The sequence below is a fragment of the Pteronotus mesoamericanus genome, unplaced genomic scaffold (genome assembly GCF_021234165.1).
Source record: "Pteronotus mesoamericanus isolate MK-2021 breed Mesoamerican mustached bat unplaced genomic scaffold, CSHL_Meso_final contig_55, whole genome shotgun sequence".
Taxonomy (NCBI): domain Eukaryota; kingdom Metazoa; phylum Chordata; class Mammalia; order Chiroptera; family Mormoopidae; genus Pteronotus; species Pteronotus mesoamericanus.
Window position 1 is genome coordinate 7,209,080 of NW_026555198.1, and position 6,625 is coordinate 7,215,704.

The 6,625-nt window shown below is 41.9% G+C and overlaps 1 pseudogene; it reads left to right on the forward strand.

Moving 5' to 3' along the window:
* Positions 1 to 1,658: 1,658 nt before the first annotated feature.
* On the forward strand, positions 1,659 to 3,914 carry LOC129075537 (E3 ubiquitin-protein ligase makorin-1-like; annotated as a pseudogene).
* The last annotated feature ends 2,711 nt before the right edge of the window (positions 3,915 to 6,625 follow it).

Genomic DNA, 6,625 nt, shown 5'->3' on the forward strand with positions numbered 1-6,625 from the left:
TGCAGGGGCTTGCTGCACCCCCAAGAGGAGGCTTGGAGGCTGCTCCTATGTCAGGGAGCCAAACTAGCCTGGACTAACAATGGCAGCCCAGAAAGGCAGAAGAAACCAGACTCTGAGCAGGTGTACTTAAGTATGGGAAGAGTTCACAATGGAGATTGCAAGCACTAGCCATAATAAAATGTTTACATGAAATTTTCTATTCAACAAAAAATGCAATCACATTACTAGACAAACCCTGAACCAAAAAAGATGGTACACTAGTAACCTCTCCCCCAATGTGTGGATTTTCTTTCCATAGTTTTAGTTATACTTGGTCACCCATGGTCCACAAATATTAAATGGAAAATTCTATAAATAAACAATTCATCAATTGTATATTATACAGAGACCTTCATATAAACCCAGGCACCCAGACCACCTTTCAGGGGACTTCAACACATGGAGCTGAGAGGGAGCTCTCTCTATTTCTCAGCCAAGATTGAAATCTGATCCAAGGGGGAAGTAGAGCAGGAGAGACAAGAGGCTCAAGTGCTCTCTGGTTCACTCTCTCTCTCCCTCTCTACCTCCCCTCCTCTGGCCCTTCCCTCCCTGTCTCTCTCCCCCGCCCCCCTCCCTCTCTCTGGCACAGGCTTCATTCTTAGCCAATAAGCTGGGGAAGAGGAAGTATCTTTAACCCGGAGACACAGTGCAGGGTCTTTGCGAAAGGATTTGAAAGAATGCAGAAGGACTCCCACCAACCTGCCTTGAGGAATGGGAGCCCAGCCTAGCTATGGACTTCTATTTTCTTTTCCTGGAATACAACACCGCTGATTGGCCAAGTTTGGTAAGGAGAGGCAGAACTGTGTAGGTATGTTTGCGTGTCTTTTAAAGAGACTTTGGGATTTAAAGGGGAGGTCACACACCATTATTCTGAACATGTATACCTTTTGAATAAATATTTCCTTTCTTTTATACCAAACTCTGGCATTGAGAGCAACAGTTTTTATCAGTGTGGCAAAAGTAACCATTAAAGACATAGACCAACACAGGGTTTGCGTAATACAACCACTGGAAATCTTAAGCTATTAATTTTTGAAAACTATTCAGTAGTTTCTTATAGAGGTTGAATACAAATATTGCAATTGATAGAGCAATTTTCCTTATAAGTAATTACCCAAGTGGAGTGAAAATGTATCTACAAAAGGTTTTATTTACCATGATGAAGGAGGTAATAAACATAAAATCCTGGAATTAAAAAAATCCAAATGTCTGAGAGGACACAAAATTGAAAAAACTATTAAACTCACGTTGGAGGTTATGTAGCCATTTGAAGTAAAAAGCTATTGATAGTAGTAAAACTTGGAAGAATTATGTTGACCAAAAGTAGCCAGGTAAACACACATGCATGTACCTGTTCATGCAGATGAACATATATACCACTCAAATACACACTCTACAATTTCACTAATAATATACCATGTCAAAGAACACGCAAAAAATTAAGCTAAGGTGATAGAAACCTGCAAAGTGGTGACATAGGGAAATTGACGACATTGTTTTTATTAAGACCTTCTGATCATCCTTCCCTGTCCAAAACACTTTAACAGCCTTCCCCATGGCACAGAGAATACCAGAGGTAGAGCACTGCCTCTGTCCAAGATCAGCCCAGGATGTATTTCATGCATGAGGTTTGTAAGGAAGGAGATTAACTGCCACTACTTGCATGACCTTTCTGACAATCCATACGGTGTAATGAGGAAGTTTGTTCAGCAAGGGTATTGTATTTATGGAGACTTCTGCTCATAGGAGAGCAAACCACAGAAAAGAGGAAAAAGCTACTGATACAGATTTCACTGCAAAATGATCCCTTGCTACCTCCTCAAGTCTCTCACCAGTAGGTGGACCAATTGTTGAAAGCAATATGGGAGACGCTCAGTCAAGACATACAAACTTTGCAACTGTACTTAGCGGGTTGAGAGGACTGGATGACTGCCTTTGAGGTTTCTCCTGTGCGGCCTTACTGTGGATGGGTTGCAGGGGAAAGCATAGGAAGAATCCTGATACTATGTTACTGCTGCCGGCCACATGCTAGCTACCTGGTTGCCAGACAACACCTTTTAACACTTAAATAGCAGCTAGGAATGAGCTGCCAAAAGGGAAACAAAGGCAGGACCCTCGCCAGTACAATCTCACAAAAAATTTAATAGAAGAGATTAAAAGCAAAAACTCATACCTTAACCAAGTAATCCTGACAGGGCTCCAAATGGGCTCCCTGGTGACTGGAACAACAGAAGTAAACTATGATAGTGTTGGAGAGGGAGCCCTTGAAAGCCTCTGTGTATCATCTTCACTAGCTGGGAAAAGGAAAACCTTGAGACTGTGTATTCATCCAAAGGCCTAGAAGGGAGAAGGTGTGCGGGACCACAGCATCCAAAGAAAAAACCCATGCATCATCTTTGCTTAACTCCCTGCCTCCAGTCACTTACAAAATGAGCCCTGGCTGTTGTGGTTCAGTGAACTGAGTGCCAACCTGCAATCCAAATAGTCCCCAGTTCAATTCCCAGTCAGGGAGTATATCTGGATTAAGGGCCATGTCCTCAGTAGGGGGCAAGAACAGGGGCAACCACACATTGATGTTTGTCTCCCTCTCTTTCTTCTTCCATTCCACCCTGTCTAAAAATAAACATATTTTTAAAATGAGCTAAGAGTCTGTACCAAGATAAGGTTTCATGCTAACAGATCCCACCCGTACCTATGTTTCTGGCAGTCAGGTCTCCAAGGAAAACTGGCACCACCTGTATCTGCCAATCAAAATGTTACTCCTTCATTCCCAGCCTGACAACTAAATAAGTACTGAGAAGAAATGACTTTTGCTCTTCTCTTGCCTCCAGACTCTATTGCTACAAGTGGGGTGACACACTAGCCACCAAGAACTTTGGGCACCCTTGCTTTTGCTCTCCCATGCACTAACAAACTTTGTTTGCATGCTCATAGGCTACATGACCTATAATCCTTCACTGTGTCAGGAATAAGAACCAGTGTCTCTCCAGTAGCAGCCCTAATGCTCCTTTTTGCTCTGAAGCACCCCTGCAGGGCTCCCTTACCAAGGGAGACCCAATGAAGGAGTTGCTGGCCTTGGAAACAGAGCAGCAGCTGTGACCCTACCCAGCAGCTGTAGAGTGTATCTCCATGAAGACTCCTGCCCTGTGTGGGCTGCAGGTCATCCATCCATTGGATGCTGCCCAGCGTTCACAGCACATAATATCTTGCACTGAGGCCCACAGGGAGCTCTAATACACTGTCCAGTGGAGTAAGGTCAAGGTGTGTGGGATCTGCTTGGAGGTGATCTACCTGAAAGCGAATTCCAGCAGGGGCAGCTTGGGGAATCTTCCCCAACTGCAACCACAACTACGTCTCTCAAATCAATTTGTAAGTGGAGGAGTGCTCAGCAATTTGAGAGCAAGATCATAAAAGTCCTTCCTATAATGCAGGACCACATTTAACGTTGTCATTCCAAGTGAGTACTGGCTGGAGGAGAAAGAGAAGCAGAAACTCGAAGAGAAATACAAGGAGGCAATCAGCAAAAAGGGGTGACGAATTCTGATGAAGGACCTGGGAGCTGCCCGTTTGCAGGGAACTGTTTTCACAAGCATGTGTGCCCTGATGGCCTTAGAGAGGAGTCGCAGAGGTAGAAAGTGGTAACTTCAAGCAGAGTCCGGGTCCAATGAAAGAACCACTTCTGAGAGCTCAATGAGAAAAGGGAGAACAGCAACCCCTTTGGCCATGAAGAAGAATAGGTTGTCACCTTTCATCTGGGTGAGATATTGCTTATGCTTTTGTCTGTAGGTGGAAAGGCCGACCTGACAAGACTCCCAAGACCAGTAGTATTTTTGTTTCAGGATGAGCTGGATGACTTCTGTGACCCGGATCTATAGCAGCTGTGCAAGGCAAGCGGACTGGCCTGCCAACCCTCTAGCAGCGGAGTATGGCCCAGGATTCTCTCTCAGTCAGGCTTCCCCACTCCACGGGCTGGTGAACTAACTTTTCCCCCTGGGTCTGTGTTCTCCAAACCTTTTCTTTTTCCTCAGGAGTATCTTGTTTTCTCTGGTTAAACAAGTTTCAAAAAGAAACCTGTTGTTACTTTTTTCATAGCATGAACTTAACTATCATGTGTTATGTTCATGCTTAACTACCATTATCGAAAATCCAAGTGGAGGACTGATGTATCATGTTTTCAATCAGATTCGCACAGTTGCAGGGGACTGGCCAAGGAATTTCAATGTCTAATTTTGAAGATCCTCGTTTCAAAATTCTTACCATTTCCCCTGCTTTGGTGTCCAAGAATTGGGGTGATGGGTAAAGGATATGGACTTTGGAAAGTAGCCTCTGATGCAGACTTAAAAGGTGGATCCTTGAGGTTTCTAGTGGAATCTACACAGCTGTTTTTGTTTTACCTGTTCCCTACCCTACAGTCTCTCCCTCCCCCACCCAACCCAGTGAACTTGTCCTAAGGTTTCCATCTCCTGAGTAATAGTGCTCAAGTAATGAACTACTGGGTAACCAAAGGGGGGGGGGGGCGAGGAAGAAACTCCTTCTACATCTTGCTTCAGGTACCTGCTCTATGAGCATATACAATTGTCAGAAACGGGAGAACTGTACATTTCTTATTTTTACGTTCAACCTTAATTAAAAGTCAATTTGGTTTTTTTCCCTTTAACAATTTATTTAAAATTTTAGTGTCAATACTCCCTATACACTGTCCCTACTAATTACAACTTAGCCTTTATGCCCACCAGATATATTTAATTAGTTCATTTCTTTTCCATCCTTTCCGTGAATGTTCACTTCATGAGGTGAGGTAGCTTTCTCTCTTTTGTTCATTGGCATACCATTCAGCCTTCAACATTCTTACACATAGCAGGGCTCAATAAATATTTCTTCAATAAATGGATGCGCTCTAAATAAATATTACTGTGAATCAATAATGTTATCCCTCTGTAGCCCCAAAATAGGGGCACTTGGAGAAGACTAGGTAAAGGACCCGGTGTTCTATTACCCACCAGGGCATGCAGAATGTGTAGACTGTCATTTTCTTTCCATGAAGTAAACAGCAGCAACATTTTTAAGCATTGATATGTCTGAATGGCATAACAAACATTTATCTGGCAGTGATTTTAGGTTTAAGGACATACATCAAAATTATGGGGTCAATTAATGAAAAATAAGCCAAACTATCTCATGTGATATTGAACAACCTAACAATTATAATTAACATGTAATTACTGAAATACTGAATTTGCACATGCTAATGTGAGATTTGCCTAAGGCTGGAGAGAAAATCAGTGATTAGCATTTACTCCAGCTGGTACGTCTGATTCAGTGAAGTGGGGGCAGGGAGACTTAAGGACTGTTATTTACTGAAAGTTTTCATTTGATACATGTGTACAAAAAAGTCCTTTGAGCCCCTAAGAGAGAATTAGTGCACATTTTGACATGGATGCCAACATCGAGGTGGTTCAAGATTCCCCTAATGGATTCCTTGGCAATAAAAAACACTTTCCTGATAAGAACTACCTGTAATCCTGCCATCCACAGTTTACAGTTGTTACCATGTTTCTGTATTTCCTGTCAGTCTTTCGCTGTATAAAATTTTAATGAAAGTAAATATAGATATGCAACCAGATCTGTAATACTAAGCAGAGATTAAACAGTCCAACATAGCTTCATCTTCTCTTCATGTTTTCATTCATACTTTCACTATGTGCTGGGACTTAGAACATATATGCAACTTGCTTTTCAGCTTAGGATTTAAAGCAGGCCTCAAGATCTTCCACAGTCCTTTAGTTTAATTTTTATAACTTATTGAAAGGGTGCGAGAGACTTTCTGACAATCCTGGAATATGTTGAGTATTCAAAAGTTTCATGAGATGTTTCCTGTGAGTCTCTTTTCTTGTATGTGATAATTTTACTGATGATATTCCAAATCCAGCCAATCAACATTGCCAATGATACAATGATACTATATTAATAAAAAGACAACACTGCTGTGGGCTGTTCTCATGAAAAACGCAATCAAAACCCCACTGCATACAAACATACTAACAAAACTCTTCATTACTGCTGTCATTGCAATGAGGAATCCTTTCCAGGAGTTTCTGCCTGTATAAATAATATTTTCTTTCATCAGGGTCTCTCTATCAAAGTATTGCTGACAGAAACTGTTAGGCTTGAAATTTCTCCTACACCACTTCTATCTTAAATCTTGACATTAACAACATACAATGCAGGGGTGTCCCAACATTTGATGTCTTTGGGACACACTGGAATAATAAGAGTTGTCTTCCTCAACACATTAAATATATTTCAATATGTAATGACAAAAAAAATCTGAGAATGTTTTAAGGAAATTTACAATTTTATGTTGGACCACATTCACAGCCATCCTGAGCTGCATGTGGCCTAGGGGCCACAGCTTGGTGACCCCTGATGATGATGATGATGATGATGATGATGATGATGATGATGATGATATGGCTTTTCTAACATCCTAAAATTTCTCAGTTCCTTGATCTCCTCTTAGCCACTCCCACACACCCCAGACTATCCAAATCAACAGTTACAACCCCTCTATATTCTCAATTTCACT